Here is a 19,009-nt window from a genome sequence, read left to right on the forward strand (position 1 = left end):
GATCAGGCATGTTCAGGGTGGTATGACCATAGAGGAAAAGCCTACTAGAATAACACATGACTTTTCAAGGGAGACTAAGAGCCAAAAAGGCCTGGACAGATGTTCTACAAACTCTAAGAGACCACAGAAGGCAGCCCAGACCTCAAACTACCATACACAGTAAAACTTTCTTCTTCTTTTTTTAATTTTTTTTTTTCAGGACAGGGTTTCTTTGTGTAGTCCTGGCTGTCCTGAAACTCACTCTGTAGACCAGGCTGGCCTTGAACTCAGAGATCTGCTTGTCTGTCTCCTGAATGCTGGGATTAAAGGGGTGCACCACCATGCCCAGCTGCCCCAGCAAAACTTTCAATCATATGGAAAAAATAAGATATTCTGTGAGAAAAACTAAATTTATGCAAAGTCTATCTACAGATTTACCCCCATAGAAGGCACTAGGAGAAAAACTACAATCTAATGAGATTAATCACATCCAAGAAAACACAATGAATAAATAATCCTAGACTAGCAAATCAAAAGAGGGGAAACACACATCATACCACAACAAAATAACAGGAAATAACAAACACTGCTCATGGATAACTCTTAATGCCACTAGTCTCAATTCCTCAATAAAAAGATACAGACTAACAGAATGGATGTGAAAACAGGATCCACCCTTCTATGGCATCCAAGAAACACACTTTAACATCAAAGATAGACATCATCTCAGGGTAAAAGGATGGAAAAAGGTATTCCAAGTAAATGGACCTAAGAAGCAAGCTGGTGTAGCCATCTAAATATCTGACTAAATAGACTTCAAACTAGAACTAAACAAAAGAAACATGGAAGAACACTACATAGTCATCAAAGGAAAAATCCACCCAGAGGACATTGCAATTCTTAACATGTGCACACCTAACACAAGGGCACCCACATTCATAAAAGAAACACTAGTACAGCTTAAATCACACGTATTGACCCTACACACAGATAGATAGTGGGAGACTTCAATACCACATGCTCACCTAGAGACAGGTCATCCAGACAAAAACTACACAGAGACCTGCTGAAGCTAACTGATGTTATAAATCAGATGGACCTAACAGACATTTACAGAACATTTTCTCCAAACATGAAAGAATATATCTTCTCAGCACCACACAGAACTTTATCCAAAATAGACCACATACTCAGAAAAAAGACTGTGTTTTTTGGTTTTGTTTGTTTGTTTTGTTTTGTTTTTTTGAGACAGGGTTTCTCTGTACTGCTTTGAAGCCTATCCTGGCACTTGCTCTGTAGACCAGCCTGGACTTGAACTCACAGAGATCCACCTACCTCTGCCTCCCAAGTGCTGGGACTAAAGGCATGCACCACCAACACCTGGCTAAGACTGGTGTTTTTATGGGATTCCTGAGTGTGTGAAACAGTATGTCTCTGCATCTGTGACAGTTCCTTGTGTCATTTCTTGAGCTTTTTTCCTTCTGTTTGTTTTGTACTATCCAATGTGTTAGTTTTTGTTCTATCTAATTATAAAGCATTTTATTTTATCCCTTAGAAACCTGTTTATTTTCTTAAGAAAGATGAGGATGATTTTGCACTGTGCAGGATGGAACCCACCGCTTTGTGAGGCAGGCATTGGACCACTGAGCTATATCCCAGTCCTCACTTCATCTTTTATAAGGCTTCATCATATTCTAAACTTCTTTTTTCACATAATGTAGCTAACTGCTTTTAAAAAGCCAGTTAGTAGAGTGCTTGCATGCATGAGTCCCTGGGTTCGAGTACCCAGGGGGGGAGTAGAGGCTGAAGGATCAGAAGTTCAGGGTCATCCTCAGTTACTCAGAGCACGTGAGACTGGACTACATGATACTTCATCTCAAAAATATTTTTTTCCCAAGCAGGGAACAGCGGTAGTTTACTCACAGCACTTAGGAGTCAGAGGCAGGTGAATCTCTGTGAGTTCAAGGTCAGCTTGGTCTACTTAGTAGGTGCCAAGCCAGCCAGAGCTACACAGTGAGACTTAGGTCTCAACCCTCTGGCCCCAGAAAGTAAGATAATAGTCAAGTCTCTGCTTCCCTGCTCTGCCTCCTCGCTTAGACTAAAGCCTGTGCTTTACTTAGTTCCTCACACATTTTTTTTCTTTGCTCATATTAAAGTATTCAAGGGTGAGGCATCAGCTTGACTAGAAAAGTGCTGGCCATACAAGCATGAGGGACTGAGTTTGGTGCCCCAGAACCCCCACAAAGACAAAACTAAACAAACAGTGGGGGCTGGAGAGACACCTCAGCACCTTAAGACTGAGCACTTGCTGATCTTTCAGAAGACTCAAGTTTAGGTCCCAGCACCCTTGTCGGGTGACACAAAACCACCTGTAACTGCAGCTCCAGGGTGATCTAGTGCCTTCTTTTGGCATTCTGAGGGTACCTGAGCACTCACGGTGTACATTCACACAAACATCCACACGCATAAATAAAAATAAATCTTACAAATGGTGACTGGCATTCGTAATCCTCGTGCTGGGGAAAGGGAATCAGGATCTCTGAAGCTTATTGGTTAGCCAAGCCAGCCTCGCCTACTTCTCTGCAGCTGTCTGAATGACCACCACTTCAGCAGGGTAATGATCCAGTGAAGCAAGAATGAAGTTCCGTTCAACACACTCAGTAGCTGGTGATGGTTCAAGAGTCTGGCTCCGGGGAAGTTTATTTGGGGCATAGTTAAAAACAGCACAGTTTGGTGAAATTTTTCCTGGTGATAATTAACTTAATCCTGTATGCACAATAAAGTTTAAGACGTGACTATATCAAAACTCATTGTAAGGTACATGTGATATCTCTGAAAAGATAGGTTCCATAGATTGACAAACTCATGGTAAGGGTCTGGGAGAAGATAAAGTGTGGTCTCAGCCACATAGGTAATGCAAAGGTTACCAGGTTATTAACTATGTCTATTCTCAGCCTACTAGATAGAAAGCATGTTATACATCCCTTGCTTTGAAGGGACAACCTTGTGTGTTTAACATTCCTGGGTCCTAAGCCGGGCGGTGGTGACACAAGCCTTTGATCCCAGCACTCGGGAGGCAGAAGCAGGCAGATCTCTGTGAGTTTGAGGCCAGCCTGGTCTACAGAGCCAGTGCCAGGATAGGCTCTAAATCTACACAGAGAAACCCTGTCTCGAAAAGCCAAAACAACAACAACAACAAACAAACAAATAAACAAAAACATTCCTGGGTCCCTTAGTGCTTATCTGTGATCACAAGGACCCTATGTGACCCCCACACTTCTCAAGCTCCAGGCCAATGAGAGATCACTCTCAAAAAGTAAGGTGAGTCAGGCAGAGGTGTCACATATTTAATCCCAGCACTCGGGAGGCAGAGGCAGCAGATCTCTGTGAGTTTGAGACAGCCTGGTCTACACGAGCTAGTTCCGGGACAGGCTCCAAAGCCACAGAGAAACCGTTTTAAAAAACCAAAACAAATAAATAATAAATAAATAAAACTGTAAACACACACACACACAAATGTAAAAATGTAAACCCTTTAGTGGGTTTTCTACATTTATTTATTTATTTCAGAGTCAAGGTTTCACTATGTAACCTTAGCTATCCTGGAACTTGTTGTACACCGGGCCGGCCCATCTCAAATATCTGCCTGCCTGTCTTCCTAGTGCTGGGATTAAGGCACCATAGCCAGCTTATATTTTTTTTTTAAAGATTTATTTATTTACTCTATCATGCCTTCATTTTCAGCATCTTTCTTTCTTTCGAAATGATTCATTTATTTATTTTATGTGTATTGGTGTGTTGCCTGCACATATGTCTGTATGAGAGAGTGGGCTCCCCTGAAATTTGAGTTACAGTTGTAAGCTGCCATATGGCTGCTGGGAATTGAACCTGGATCCTCAGGAAGAGTAACCCATGCTCTTAACCATTGAGTCATCTCTCCAGCCCCTCCAGCTTGTATTTTGAAGGTACAGGACTATACAGAAATTCTCTAGCTACTTACTAGTTTTGTTTTGTTTTGAGACAAGGTCTTATTTGTAGCCCACACTGGCTTGAAACTTATGTAGCCCAGGCTAGCCTCAGCCTTGTGACAATTCTCCTGCCTCAGCATCCTGATTTTGGGAATCACAGTTGGTGCCACCTTGCCTGGCTCCCATGTTTGTATCTGATCTCCTCCTAGTGTCAAAGCATACATCTTTAGATGGTTTATTCAAGGGTACTCTGGAGGGACTAACTTTTAAACAGCTCTGCCCCTGGGGTTTCTTGTCACCTCCATACATGAATGACAAACTTGTTTTTCCTTTAGATTTTTCTAGACCCATGTATTTCAGGCTGAAGATATGAGCTTCCCCCATTTCACTGCGTGTACTGCATTTAACATACAGAAAGGCCTAGGCAAGAACAGGGAGTATCAGCACACACCAACTGCAGTGAGACCACAATTTACATCTGTAGTGTCTGGAGTTCAGGTCGCTTTTCATATCCCTCATCCTGTTTCAGAAAACACACAAATAGGTCACAAAGTAAAATATACTCCTAAGGATGAACAGAGGTCAAAATCATTGAACATTTACTTCTTTGAATATTGTGAAAAGTTTGAGATCATTTTAATTCAGGCTTCTTTATAATTTTCCTTTATTTTTTTGTTTTATTTAATTTTTTACTTTTATTTTTCCTATTTGTCTGTAAGATCCTTATTTGTTATTCTGATCCCTAATTTAAACCTGCTTTGAAATCATAAAAGAAGAGGCTTGTGTGTTGGTTCAGCAGGCATAGTGCACGCTATGCAAGCCTGATGACCCAAGTTCAATTCCAGCAACACACAGAAAGACAGAAGGAAAAAACATACTCCACAAAGGTATCCTCAGACTTCTCCATATTCTCTCTCCCTCTCTGATACACACACATTTGTGTTTGCACATGATGACAATAATAAATAAAAAGAGAAAACATAAAAGATATATTTTTTAAAACACCCAAAGAAAACAAAAGATACATAAAAGGGTCTTTCCTGCCTCTAATATATGTTTGCATGTATGCATGTGCCGATGTACATACGTGATGTGTGTATATATGTGCCCGTGTGTGTGTGTGTGTGTGTGTTATATGTGTGTGTATGTGTGTGTATGTATGTTTGTATGGGTTCTGGGAATTGAAACCAAGATTTTACCTTTTTGTTTGTTTGTTTATTTATTTATTTATTTATTTTTGGGATAGGGTTTCCTCTGTGTAATAGCCCTGGCTGTCCTGAAACTCACCCTGTAGACCAGGCTGGCCTTGATCTCACAGAGACTCACCTGCCTCTGCCTCCCTAGTGCCTGGTAGCTGTAGCTTTCTTAACTGTTTGTTTTAACTCTTTGTGTGCTACAGTACAGATGTTGTCAAAAGACAACTGAGTCAGCTCTGTCCTTCTATTACAGGGTCCTGGGGATTGAACTCAGGTCATTGGGCTTGACAACAATTACCTTTATTTGCCCTTTGAGTCATATCATTGGTCCCTTGTTTAGGGTTTTGTTGTTACTGTTTTTTAATTTTATGTGTTCTACCTGTATGTGTATCTGTGCACTTCATGCATGTAGTGACTGTAGTGACCACAAGGGGGTGTTGGGTCCTCTAGAGCTGGAATTACAGATTGTTGTGAGCTGCCCGCCATGTAGGTGCTCTGGGGGCAGAACCCACATCCTCTGGAAGAGCAGCCCGTGCTCTTAATTGCTGAGCTGTCTCTCAGCTCCCTTGGTTTGGTTTATGTTTTTGAGTCAGGTTCACTCTGTAGCCCAGGCTGCCCTGGCATTCACTAGATAGTCAAGACTGGCCTCAATCCCAAAGTGATCCTCCTGCCTCAGTTTCTCAAGTGCTGGGACTACAGGTAAGTGTTACTGTAAGACCCTCAGAATGAGGAGTCTTCCAGTTTCGGTCGATACCCCAAAAACTCAATGTCCAGTCCAGTTGCTGCAACACCCAAGAGGCTTTAATGAACAGGAAACGTTTGCACAAACGGGCTCCCTCAGCACGCAGGCTAGAGAGAAGCCCCATCCCCTGGGCAGGGGTGTTTTTAAAGGCAAAACCCACAAGCTTAGGGAGGGGGTGGGACCCTCTGTCCATTGAGTATGTGACTCTTTGAGGCTATTAGGGTCAATAGACCTTAGGGCCTCAGGGCCCTAATTAATCTTGTCTGGGGAAACTGGAGGTACAGTTATCTCTTTGTTTCTTAAGGACCCTATTCACCACCTGCTGACCCACAAGAAAGGAGGGGCAGTGTAAATTCTTAGTATCTTGTTATCTCAGGGCCTTGTGAGGGGAAGTTAGCAAATTCCAAGGAACAGATATAGGTCTGGGTTAGCTTTCCAGGTTAGTCTGGCCTTCATTTCAAGTGGGGGGGGGGGTGGTTTCTTTAACTTTACTTTTTTGTCTTTCATTACCATGTAACTGTTTCCCTTTGAGAATTCATCACTGAGTGTGTCAGTGTGGCCCTTCCCCGTCTACTTTACATGAAGCCAGACTACCCTCTGTGTCCAACTTTAAACCTGAAAGCAGTCTCCTTCCGTGTCTGTGATTTCTCTTTCCCATATCTGCTCTGTTGCCTCCAGAATTCCTTCTCTTCCAGCCTGCATGCCCTGCGTCGGAACCCATCTCCTTCCTTTTCATCTTTGGGTCGTTTCTCACTTGACTGAGACTATTTTCTCTTCTCAGGTGTCTTGGAAGCTATTTACAGCTGCCATCCTGGCCTCGTGACCCCGTGATTGTGGTTTCCGCTTTGCTTCCTGCTCTCAGGTGTGAGCTTCTCACCGCCATGGAATCTTCTATGAATTTGAATCAGATATTTAGATACAAAGAAAAAAAAACCCTTGTGCAGCAGGAAGTCTTTGTATCCTGTCCTACCCCCACCCCACCCCCATTTTGCAGAGCGGCAGCTCTTCCTTCCAAAGAGTCTGGTGCAGGAGGCTAGGGCTTGTTCACCTTTACCCTCAGGGGAACAGAGCTGGATGGCTGGGGCCGTTACTACCAGTGTTCCCTTCATTTCACCTTCCCACCTCGGGAGAGTGGAGGGGATCCAGGTCACAGAGACTCTGACTGAACATGGCCCAGCCCCCTCTCAAGCAAGGTGTTTTGGACCTACCTGCTACTGAGTTGGTAAGTGGCTGGGCCACAGCCAGCAGTGTGTCAGGAGCCCTGGACCTAACTCCAAGTCTGACTACTTCCGGTGTGACCGAATGGGAGTCCGTTTGTCTGCAGACGCAGAACCAAATTTTCGACCCCAGGTCAGAGATGAAAGCCGGCAGCTTGACCCCCAGCTGTCTCATCTTCACCCCACATTCGAGAGAAGTCAGGCATTCGCTTGTGCTTCCAGCACACAGAAGGCTGAGGCAGGAAGACAGCAAGTTTCAGACCAGTCCATGTGAATATAACAAAACACTGTCTTTTACAATTTAAGTTTTATGTGTTTAAATATTTTCTCTGCAAATAAGCCTGTGTGTTATGTGTGTGGCTGGTGCCCACAGAGGCCAGAAAAGGGCATGAGACCTGTTGAAACTAGAGTTATGGCCCCGACCCTACCTGGGCTGGGATTACAGGCAAACCCTGGTTTATGTGGTGCTGAAGACTGAAGCTGTGGCTGTGCGTGGGCCAGGCAAGCATCCTACCAACTGAGCCACATCCCAGGCCTCGTTACCTGTTCTTAACCCTGCTCCTCCGTGCTTGAGATCCTGATTTCTAATTACCACAAGGCCATATCCTAGTGATCAAAGGCCCTGGTCACAGAGGGTTCTTCATACCCTCTGTGGGATATGGGATATGGGTGGACTTTGCAAGCATAGCCTCTGAGGCCCCTGATGCACATGAAAAGAGATCTTTCATTTAGTTTCATATTATTTTATTATTTAATTTTAGGTTTGGAGGCAGAGCAGGTTAGCTTTGAAGTTTCTTTTTAAATTAATTTTATTTTATGTGTATTGGTTTTTTGCCTGCATGTACATGCACCCCATGAACGCAGTACCCACAGTGACCAGGAGGGGGCATTAGATCCCCTAAAACTGGAGTTACAGATGGTTGTGAACTGCCATGTGGATTCTGGGAACCTTGAACTCTGGACCTCTGGAAGAGCAGCCAGTGCTTTTAACTGCTGAGCCATCTCTCCAGCCCCCAAATGCTATTTATCTTTATATTTTTCTTTTCTTTTTTTTTTTTAAAGTTTATTTATTTTTATTTCATCTGCATGTGTGTCAGTACATGCATTGTCAGCAGAGACCAGAGAGGGCTTCAAATAACCTGGCGCTGGAGTTACAGACCACTGTTAGTCACCACGTGGGTGCTGGGAATCCAACCAGGTCCTCTGGAAGAGCAACTGTTCTCTTAACCACTGAACCATTGTAAGACCCTCAGAATGAGGAGTCTCCCAGTTTTGGTCAGTCGGTACCCCCAAGAACTCAATGTCCAGTCCAGTTGCTGCAACACCCAAGAGGCTTTAATGAACAGGAAACGTTTGCACAAACGGGCTCCCTCAGCACGCAGGCTAGAGAGAAGCCCCATCCCCTGGGCAGGGGTGTTTTTAAAGGCAAAACCCACAAGCTTAGGGAGGGGGTGGGACCCTCTGTCCATTGCCACCTGTTGACTCACAGAAAGGAGGAGCAGTGTGAATTCTTGGTATCCTGCCATCTCAGGGCCTTGTGAGGGGAAGTTAGCAAATTCCAGGTCAGACTATTCTTTATTTCAAGTGTGGGAGGGTTCTTTAACTTTACTTTTTTGTCTTCCACCATCTCTCAGGGCCCTGGCCTTGAGTTTTCCATGTAGCCAAGGTTGCCTTTGAGTTCTTAACCCCCTGCCTCCACCTCTAAATTGTTGGGGTTATGAATATACGTCATCACACACAGAAGGACCTCATATATCAAACGTATCTTAAGGTTCCCTGTCTTACCCCCATGGCAGAGCTAGCCATATATGGGCTCTCGCTCCTGGCGCCTGTCTCTATTGAAGTACTCACCTGTAGTTGGGGTATATGTTCCACTCTTGGTGCGTTCTGATTGGCTTTGTTGTTTGGGACAGGCCTACGTGATGTAGCGTAGGCTAGCCTTGTTGTAGAATATCATTTTAACTATGTGAAGATGTGTTGCCTCTGTTTCACCTTGCCTGCCTGAGGCGCCTGATTGGTCTAATAAAGAGATGGATGGACAATAAATAGCTAAGCAGGAGAGGGATAGGCAGGGCTGGCTGTCAGAGAGAATAAATAGGAAGGGAAGTCAAGGCTTGGGGGTGGGTGGAGAAGAAGATGACAATGAAGGAGAAAACGGAGATGCTGAGGGTCAGCCAGGCAGCCATCAGCCAGTGGACACAGAGTAGGGCACACAGAAAGAAAGGTAAAAAGCCCTGAGGCAAAATGCAGGGTAAGAGAAACGGGTTAAGTTATAAAACCTAGCCAGAAACAAGCTTAAGCTAAGGCTGAGCATTCATAACTGATAAGTCTCAGGGTCATGATTTGGGTGGGAATTTATTGGTGGCCCAAAAGCCTTGATATCCTCCTGCCCCAGGCTCCCAAATCTAGTATTATAGTCCTCCAACAGAGTTCAGAGCATGAGTAGTGACAAGAATATCAAGGAAGTCCTCCCCTCCTCTTTCCTGGAGAGGCCCCTCGGCTACCAGAATCCCAGAAAACATGGCCTGTCACCACAAATGCCAGAGGGCAGAGACAGGCACTAACTCCCTGAGCTATGAGCCAGCAACCTGGGGATCCCAGACACACCACAGCCTCCTTTCCTCCTCCCTCTGGTCCTTAGTGCGAACATTTTCCAGGGACTGGGGAAAAGGCAGCCTCACTGCACAGCTCAGTCTTGACCCTCTGGTTACCCAGGCAGCCCAGTGTGAGACTTGAGGCTCTGGTGACTCCCCCTCTCGCCTCCTGCACCATTCTCTCATTGTCATCTGTCTGTTCAAATACTTCAGAAGCCACCGAGCCTTGCACTCCTCCAGAAATGCCATCTAGGTTAAAACTCAGAACCAACCATTAGCAGTGTGTATGTGTTACAGTTCCTGCACAGGCAAATGTGCCTGTGCAGTATAGAATAGAGAAGTGTCCTATCTGTCCCCTACCACCTCATGTCACTAGCCTTTGAGAGTCCCCGGGTGAAATGGTTTACTGTGGTTTGCTTTCAAATGTGGGTCATGTTTGTGAACTGGACTGTGGGTTACAGGCTTAGCAGTTTCTCAAAATGCATTTTCTTATGCAGAAATGTGTATGTGTTCTTAGTTCCCGAGCCAATGCTCCAGCTCCATATGTGTGCATATTCTGCTCACACTGTCACAGGTCAGGGGTGCTGACGCTCTGAGGAAACACACACAGGAGCAGAGGAAGTCCAGGAGAAGGACAGGAGAGGGGCAGAGAATAGGGGCTGGCGATGCTTCCTATAATAATAGTCCGAGGAGCTTACCACTTCCTGTTGGCTGCACAAGAAGTAGAACTCTCAGCTACCTCTCCGGCACCATGTCTGCCTACACACTGCCATGTCCCACCATGATGATAGTAGACTGAACCTCTGAACTGTAAGCCACCCCAACTGTAAGAGTTGACTATAAGAGTTGCTGAGGTCATGGTGTCTCTTCCCAGCAACAGAAACCCTAACTAAGACAGGGTGGTACCAAGGATTGTGGTATTGCTGTGAAAGGCCGGGCAGTTTTTGTTTGAACTGATATGGACTTTGGGTTAGGAAAGCAGTGGAATGCTTTAAGCACTGCTTAATGGGACAGTGATGCTGAGGGTGATTTGAACTGTGGGGAAGGGGCTAGCTCAAGAGGTTTCAGAGGAGAGGAATGTTGCCTAAAATTCATTCTTGGGATATTTGGGCGGGGGGAAAGAATGTGGTTGCTTTTTGCCCTTGTCCCAAAAGTATGCCTGAGGCTAAAGTGAAGAGTTTTGGATTCATTCCCTTGATAAAGGGGATCTCAAAACAGCCTAGTATAGACTCTGTTGTGTGGTTACTAGTGCTAACTCCAGTGAAGATTTATAATGAAAGGGAGCGAGCTGAGCAGGAAAGATATTGGAGTAGAAAAGGAGCACCAGAAAGAGGAATGGAGTTAAGTCCTGTGCGCAAAGGGGCAAACGGACTAAGAAATGGAATAGAGTGGTGACCTCAGCTCAGGACGTGATCCCACCAGCTAAATTTCCAACTTTTGAAAAGGAATGAGAGAAAAGTTAGAGCTGTGTGTGCACTCCATAGGCAGATGAAGGCAGAACTTTGAGTTTGAGGCCAACCTGGACTACAGAGCAAGTTCCAGAATAGCCAAGTGTAGCCATTGAAGGTGTAATTAGACGAGGGGCCTATATTCCAGCCCCAGTAAACAGCAGACCTTGGCAGCTTCTGCCATGTGGTTCTGGAGTTAAAGATAGAAGAAAGGGGTTATAGAATCTCCCTCTGGGCTGGGTGGTGGTGGCGCCTGTCTTTAATCCCAGCACTTGGGAGGCAGAGACAGGTGGATCTCTGTGAATTCGAGGCCAGCCTGGTTTTGGTCTCAAAAAAAAAAAAAAAGAAAAAAAGAAAAAACCAAAAACCTCCCTCTGGGACTAAGGCTAAGGAAAGCAGCTAAGGCCAGGCATGTGGCAGGGGTGTCCCTGATTGGAGGCGAAGAGAGGCCACTGTGTGAAGCTAAGCCTGGATTGCCCGGAGACCTCAGACGTTGGGAGTCATGGCATCCCTGCCCAGGAGAGCTGCTAACAGGGAGTGGAACCCACCCAAGAGAAAGAAGTGTGCTGCAGTCAACAAAGCTGGAAGGCGTTGGGAATCTGAAGAGCGTTTTGACATCAGACATGGAGATGCAGAGTTTGGAGTTTGCCCAGCTGATTTTTGGTCTTGCTTTGGTCTCAATGCTCCCTTCCCTGCATTTTGGAATGGTAATGCATATCCTGTGCCATCACATGTTAGAAGTATGTGATCTGCTTTTTTATTTTAATTTTACAGGGGAGTACAGTTAAGAGACTACATGAATCTCAGAAGAGACTGTTATGGACTGTGGGGGTCTTTTGAAGTTGAACTGAATGCATTATGATTTTGCTACAAGCCTTTGGGGGCCAGGGAGGTGGTTTGAAAGAAAATAGCCCTCAAAGAGAGTGGCACCCACGGGAGGTGAGGCCTTGTTGGAGAAAATGTGTCACTGCAGAGGCAGGCTTTGAGGTCTCTCTCATATATGCTTAAAGTCACACCAGTGTCTCCGGTACCATGTCTGCCTGCATGCTGCCATGTCCCTCCATAATGATAATGGACCGAACCTTTGAACTGCAAGACACTCCTATTAAATGTTTTCCTTTATAAGATAAAAACAAAAAACCCAAAAAAACAAAAACCAGTCTGAGGAGCAGGTGCAGGATCTTCATGGAGACAGATGTGAACACTGACGGGTGTTGCTGGAGACTGCACAATGCCCTGCCCCTCTGAGATCGAGTGCTGGGGCCCTTGGAGCTACCCTGGGAGTCCTTCTCCCTCTGCTTGCCCACCTCTGGATCTCAATGGACCACAGCCGCTTTGGTGATCTGTGGGCTCTGGTGCCCCCCACAGGGACCAGTTGGCTATGGCACTGGGGAGGCATTAGATGCAGCCCAGCTGCAGGAGCAACACCCATGCTGGGGGAAGGGGTGCTCTCTCTGAGAAGCAGGTGGGAAGCAGCCCCAGGCAGAGGAGGCCCAGGTGGGAAGCCTGTGCTGGGGCACAGGTGGCCTGATGCTGATGCTGAGGAGGTGGTGGCTGGATATCGGAAGTACTGCAGGGCTTTGAGGCTCAGCTATTCATGGTCACACGCCTTGCCTTGCTTGCACTCACATGTTGTTGAGGCCAAGGTCAAAGAGCCTGAGAGATGTGGGACCCCTTCCATTAGCGTTCCTTAAACATTCATTAAGTGGAGATGGAGAGAAACAGATGTTCTGTTAAAACCTGCCTGCATATTCCCTGTTGATAAAAATGAGGGATTTACCACACAGACTTGTTACATGCTTTTTTCCCCCCCAAGCCAGACAATTCATCAGAGGGCATGTTAAATTGTTTAAATATTAGTCAACTAAATAAATGTCTTCTCCCGGGAGAACAGTCTTTCCATGTATGCTTTGGTTTCATAATTTTGGCTGGCTGCAGCTGCCGACTTCAGACGCACATCAGCACAGAGGCAGGGTCCACACTGGTGCCACATTCACAGCTGTCCCGTGATTCACAGGTTTTCTGTGAAAACATTCAATCGAAGCCCTTTAGGGATAGCAATAAGTATTTTTAAATTTTTGCTGGAGAGCACCACCGCTCTGGCAGGCATGGGAATCGTTTACACTGTGCCCCTTATGTTTGGAGGCACAGGTGGTGACCTGAGTTATCTGCTTTCAGCTGCGGACTGCTCCAATGGCTGCCAGCTGCAGCCAGGCGAGGCTGCCTGGCATCCTGGGCCTAGCTGGGACATTCGGCTCTGCTCAGCAACAGAGCAGTTTCTGCTAACAAGTACGATCCTTCACATTTTCTTTTCTTTTTATTTTCTGGTGTCTTACAATGGAACACAGAGCCTTGCCCTTGCTAGGCAAGCACCCTCCCACTGAGTAACAGCCTCGGCCCTTACCCCTCATGTCTCAAAGAGAAGAAAGGCGAAGCCTCCCTGTTAGACATCAGCTCAGTGTGAACACTCAAAATGTAAGAAAGGTACAGCAAGAAAACTGTACCTGGGGTTGGGGAGAAGGCTCAGCGGATAAAGATATTTGCCAGGCAAGCCTGAAGACCTGAGTTTGATTCCCAGAGCCCACAGGAAAAAAAAAAAAAAAAAAAAAAAAAAAAACAGTTGTGGGCTGGAGAGATGGCTCAGCAGTTAAGAGCACTGGCTGCTCTTCTAGTTTCCAACACCCAAATGGCAGCTCACAACCGTCTGTAACTCTAGTTCCGGGGACCCAAAGACCTCTTCTGTTTTTTTTTTTTTTTTTTTTTTGACAACAAGCACAAACGTACTCGGATAAAACACCCACATGGATAAAACAAAACAAACAATGGCCCGATGCAGTGGAGTTCATCAATTATTTCACTGACACTGGCGGTGGAGATGGGAGGCTCACACAGAAGCTTGGGGACACAGTCTAGCCTGACTGTGCTGGCTTGAATAAGAATGGCCCCTATAGGTTTACATATTTGAATGCTTAGTCATCAGGGGGTGACAGTATTGGAGAAGGATTAGGAGGTGTGGCCTTGGAGGAAGTATGTCACTAAAGGTAGGCTTTGAGGTTTCAAAAATTCAAGCCCCTCTCTCTCTCTCTCTCATGCATCAGGATATTTCTCTCAGCTGTTTCTCCAGCCTGCCTGCCCGCCCACCCGTCTGCCTGTCTGCCTGCCTGCCTGCCTGCCTGCCTGCTACTGTGCTGTTTGTCTGCCTGCCTGCCTGCCTGCTACTGTGCTGTCTGCCATGATGATAAAGGACTAAGCCTCTAAAACTGTAAGCAAGCCCCCAATTAAATACTTTCTTTTATAAGAGTTGCCTTGGTCATGGTGCCTCTTCCCACCGATTGGACAATAACTAAGACAGAAGTTGGTACCAGGGATTGAGGTATTGCTGTGACAGGCTAGACCGTGGTGCTTGTGGGTGGAATGTGAACTTTGGGATTTTGGACAAGAAAGTGACTGGAAACTTTAAGTGTGGCTTTAATGGAGCATCCTAGTAGGAACATGGAAGACAATGCTGTGGGTGATTTGAATGGTGGGGGCCCAATTTAAGAAGTTTCAGAGGAAGCTGGGCAGTGGTGGCGCACACCTTTAATCCCAGAACTCCGAGGCAGAGGCAGGCAGATCTCTGAGTTTGAGACTAGCCTAGTCTACGAGATCTAGTTCCAGGACAGGCTCCAAAGCCACAGAGAAACCCTGTCTCAAAAAAAAAAAAAAAAAAAAAAAAAAAAAAAAAAAAGAAAAAGAAAAAAAAAGAAAAAAAAAGTTTCAGAGGAAGAGAATATTACTAAATGGCCTAGAGACCTCTCTTATGTTTTGTTTTTTGTTTTTCCCCCCCAAGAATATGGCTGCTCTTTGCTCTTGTCCCAAAAGTCTGCCTGACTAAATTGAAATGTTTTGACAGAGATTTCATGGCAGCCTGGTGTTGACTGTGTCCTGTGGTTATTAGTAGTCACTCTTATGCAGATCTATAATGAAAAGGAGAAAGCTGACAACAAAAAATGCAAAATATGCAATTTGAGGAGAAAAGAAGCACCAGGAAATGCTTTGTTGTAGCCAAGTGTTGTGTCCAAGGAGATGACAGAAGTAACTGTAGAGCCCCTGCCTCAGCAAGATGGAAGGGGAACCTACTGCTAAACATCACACACACCCACAGAGACACACACACAGATACACACACATACAGACACACACATAGACACACACACAGACACACAGATATACACACACACACACACAGATACACATACACACACAGACACACACACAGATATACACACACACACAGACACACACACATAGACACACACACAGACACACACAGAGATACACACACACAGATATACACACACACAGACACACACAGAGATACACACACAGATACACACACACATAGACACACACAGACACACACAGAGATACACACACACAGATACACACACACACAGATACACACACACATAGACACACACACAGATACACAGACAGACACACACATAGACACACACAGACACACACAGAGATACACACACAGAGATACACACAGATACACACACACATAGACACACACAGACGCACAGATACACACACACACACAGACACACACAGAGATACACACACAGACATAAACACACAAACACAGACACACAAACACACACACAGACACACAGACACATACATCAAATTAAACTTCTTCTGAGTACAGTAGAGCCTGCCTTTAGACTTTAGATTTGTTTGTTTTGACAGGGTCATGCTATGTACCCCAGTAGCTAGCTTGGCAGTTGCTATGGAGCCCAAGATGGTCTCAAATTCATGGCACTCCTGTGTCTCTGCTGCCCAGGTGTGGGAATTATAGGCCTGTGCCACCACAGCCTGCTCTGGGGAGCACATGTTTTTCAGGAGCAGAGGCAGGCAGGTCTCTGGAAGTTTGAACACCCTGTTTCCATGGTGTCTGGCTGTCTGGCTCCATGGGCATTAGGATCCCTTCTCTCTGCCTTCTCTTTGGTTTCCCTGTTACCTTTTCACTCTAGCTCTACTTCAGTGTCTGGGTCATTTTGCCATCTGCTTCCCTATTCCAGGTTCCATACTGAGAGATTCCTTCTACACTTTTCCTTCAATAGAAGTGGAGGTGGTTGGCATGTATTGGGGAGGGTTTAACTTCAAGCGTTCTTTCTTCCCAACGTGGCTGTTCTTTCCACTGTAACTTCTTCAAATGAGTTGACTAGCCAGCATCTGCCACCTGTCTTCATCTCATCAAAACACGTCCTTCTATTCCCTGACTTGGCTGGAAGCCTGCAGATGAGGGAAGGGGAAGAGCCCTTGCCTGCAGGGTAGGAAGAGAAAACTCCAGCCCGGCCTGTAAGGAAAACCTTAAGACAGCACCAATGTCCTGAAAGTCGTGGGCATCTTGAAGGTAAGGTATGCCCTGTTTTGAAAGTGTCCGAGGCTGATGTGTGAGATTGGACCAAAAGATCTCCCAACTCTAGCAGCAAGGGTCTGGGGACATTTTTCTTGTCTCCTTGTTGGATTTCTAATTGTCTTGGACATCTGTTGCTTCTGCCTCCCAGCAGGCTTTCTCCTGTCAAAACCATTCTCTGGCCTCTCTCCAGCTTCTGGGTGGTCCTTGTCAATCATATTAATGGGAAACACAAATATTTCCCATCCACATGCCTCTACCCATACCTTCTCATCAGCTTTCTAATGAGTCCCTATTAACCCATTGGCTGTGGCCCCTGAATCCACAAACATTCTTCAGGGCCACTTCTTGCCTCTGGTCATGAAGTGCATGACCCTGGGGACCACAGGAAGCTCAGCTTTTCCAGGGCCAGCCTGGCAGGTGACAGAAGCACTAATCCTTCTGTCCCACCCCAAAGTGGTTCAGGTGGATGTGACCTGCAGGGGACGCAGCACCGAGCACTGGCAGATGACAGAGGGTTTAGGGCTCCTGCTCACTCAGTTTCCTTAAGCCTCTGGCTCCACCTGAGCCAATACCAGTGTGGTGGTTTGAATGCAAATGGCCCCCAAAGGCCCACAGGGAGTGGTGTAGTAAGACAGGTGACCTTGTTGGAGGAAGTGTGTCACTGGTGTGGAAGTTTGAGTGTTTGGCCTCTATAAACTCACAGCGACCAGCACTATCAGGAGGTGTGGCTTTGTTGGAGGAAAGGTGCCACTGTGGGGCCGACTTGCAGGTTTTCTATGCTCAGGATACCGTCCAGTGAGTCAGTCAGCTTCCTGTTGCCTCTGAATGAAGGTGTAGGACTCTCAGCTCCAGCACCATGTCTGCCTGCACACCGCCATATCCCCCACCATGATGATAATGGACCGAACCTCTGAAACTGTTTTTATTTATAAGAATTGTTATGGTCATGGCGTCACTTCACAGCAGTAGAAACCAAGACACTGGGGTTAGGATTTGAGGTCTTAAATGCTCAAGTCAGGCCCACTGTCTCACTGTCCTCCTGCTGTCTGCCAATCTGAACATAGAACTCTCAGCTACCTCTCCAGCACCATGCCTGCCTGCATGCCACCGTGATGACAATGGACTAAACCTCTGAACTGTAAGCCAGCCCCAATTAAATGCTTTCCTTTATAAGAGTTTCCATGACCATGGTGTCTCTTCACAGCAATAGAAACCCTAACTAAGATATCTGGATACACCACTGTTGGAATGTTTTATGTGTTAATCTGACTCAGCTAAGGAACGCCTAGGAGCTGGTGTGTGTGTCCATGAGGATGTTTCTAGAAGAGAAGAACATTTAAATACAGAATGCAAAAGACCCATCTCCACCAGTGAGGTGATCATTGTTTAGTATATTGAGGACCAAACAGAAACAAAGCCAGCAAGAGAGTGAATTCTCTCTTTTCTTGAGCTGGGACATCCCTTTCCTGCCTGTGGACATTTTCTATGTTTGTTTGTTCTAAGCTAGCAAGATGGCTCACTAGATAAAGACACTTGCTTTGAAGCCTGGTGACCTGAGTCCAATCCCCAGGACCCATACACAGTGGAAGAGACACTTGACAACACTTGACTCCTGCAAGCTGTCCTCTGACCTTTATATGTGTGCTGGCACATGCACCCCTTCACCCCACAAATAAACAAATACTGTGAGTTTTTTAAAAATTCTGGTTCTTAGCACTTTGTTTGATAGGGCTTCTACCAGCAGCCTCTCTGAGCCCCAGATCACAGCTTTAGAGAGGAAGTTCCTCCCTTGCCCCTGGTTTTCAGGTCTTCAGACATACCGAAGCATGTCACTATGTCCCTTGATCCTCCAGCTTGTGGGACAAGCATACCAGGGACTTCTCAGCCTCAGAAACTGAGAGCCGCTTCCCAGTCTAAATCTCTCCCCATGTTGCTGTGCCTATGCTGTTGGAGAACTCCAGGACAGATGTCTGCCGGGAGCTGCCCTTAAGCTGATGGTCACACCACTGTGGGTGGAATGGCCTTGCTCCAGAGCCCAGGCAGTCACGATGTTTGTTATCCTCCCTGCTGGTGCTTTCAGTACACCTCACAAGAATCTCTTCCTATCACAACCGTTATCAGCTACTGTCTCATTGCTACGACAACACGTGTGATTTTGACTCACAGTCCAAGGGTCACGGCAGGGACAACATGGTAGGAGAAGCCTGAGGAAGCTGATCACATCCAGTGCACAGTCAGGAAGCATGGAGCGTGACTTCTCCTCTCTATGTAGTCTGGGACCCCAGCCCATGGCACACCACCACCCACTTCTTGCCTCACTTAACCTAATCTAGATAAGCACTTAGAGACTTTCCCAGAGAATTGTTTCCATGGTGACTCTAATCCCACCAAGTCAACAATCAAGGTTAACCCTCATGCTGGTGGCACATGCCTTTAGTCCCAGTACTCAGGAGGCAGA

Source organism: Phodopus roborovskii, unplaced genomic scaffold, assembly GCF_943737965.1.
Source record: "Phodopus roborovskii unplaced genomic scaffold, PHOROB, whole genome shotgun sequence".
Classification (NCBI taxonomy): Eukaryota; Metazoa; Chordata; class Mammalia; order Rodentia; family Cricetidae; genus Phodopus; species Phodopus roborovskii.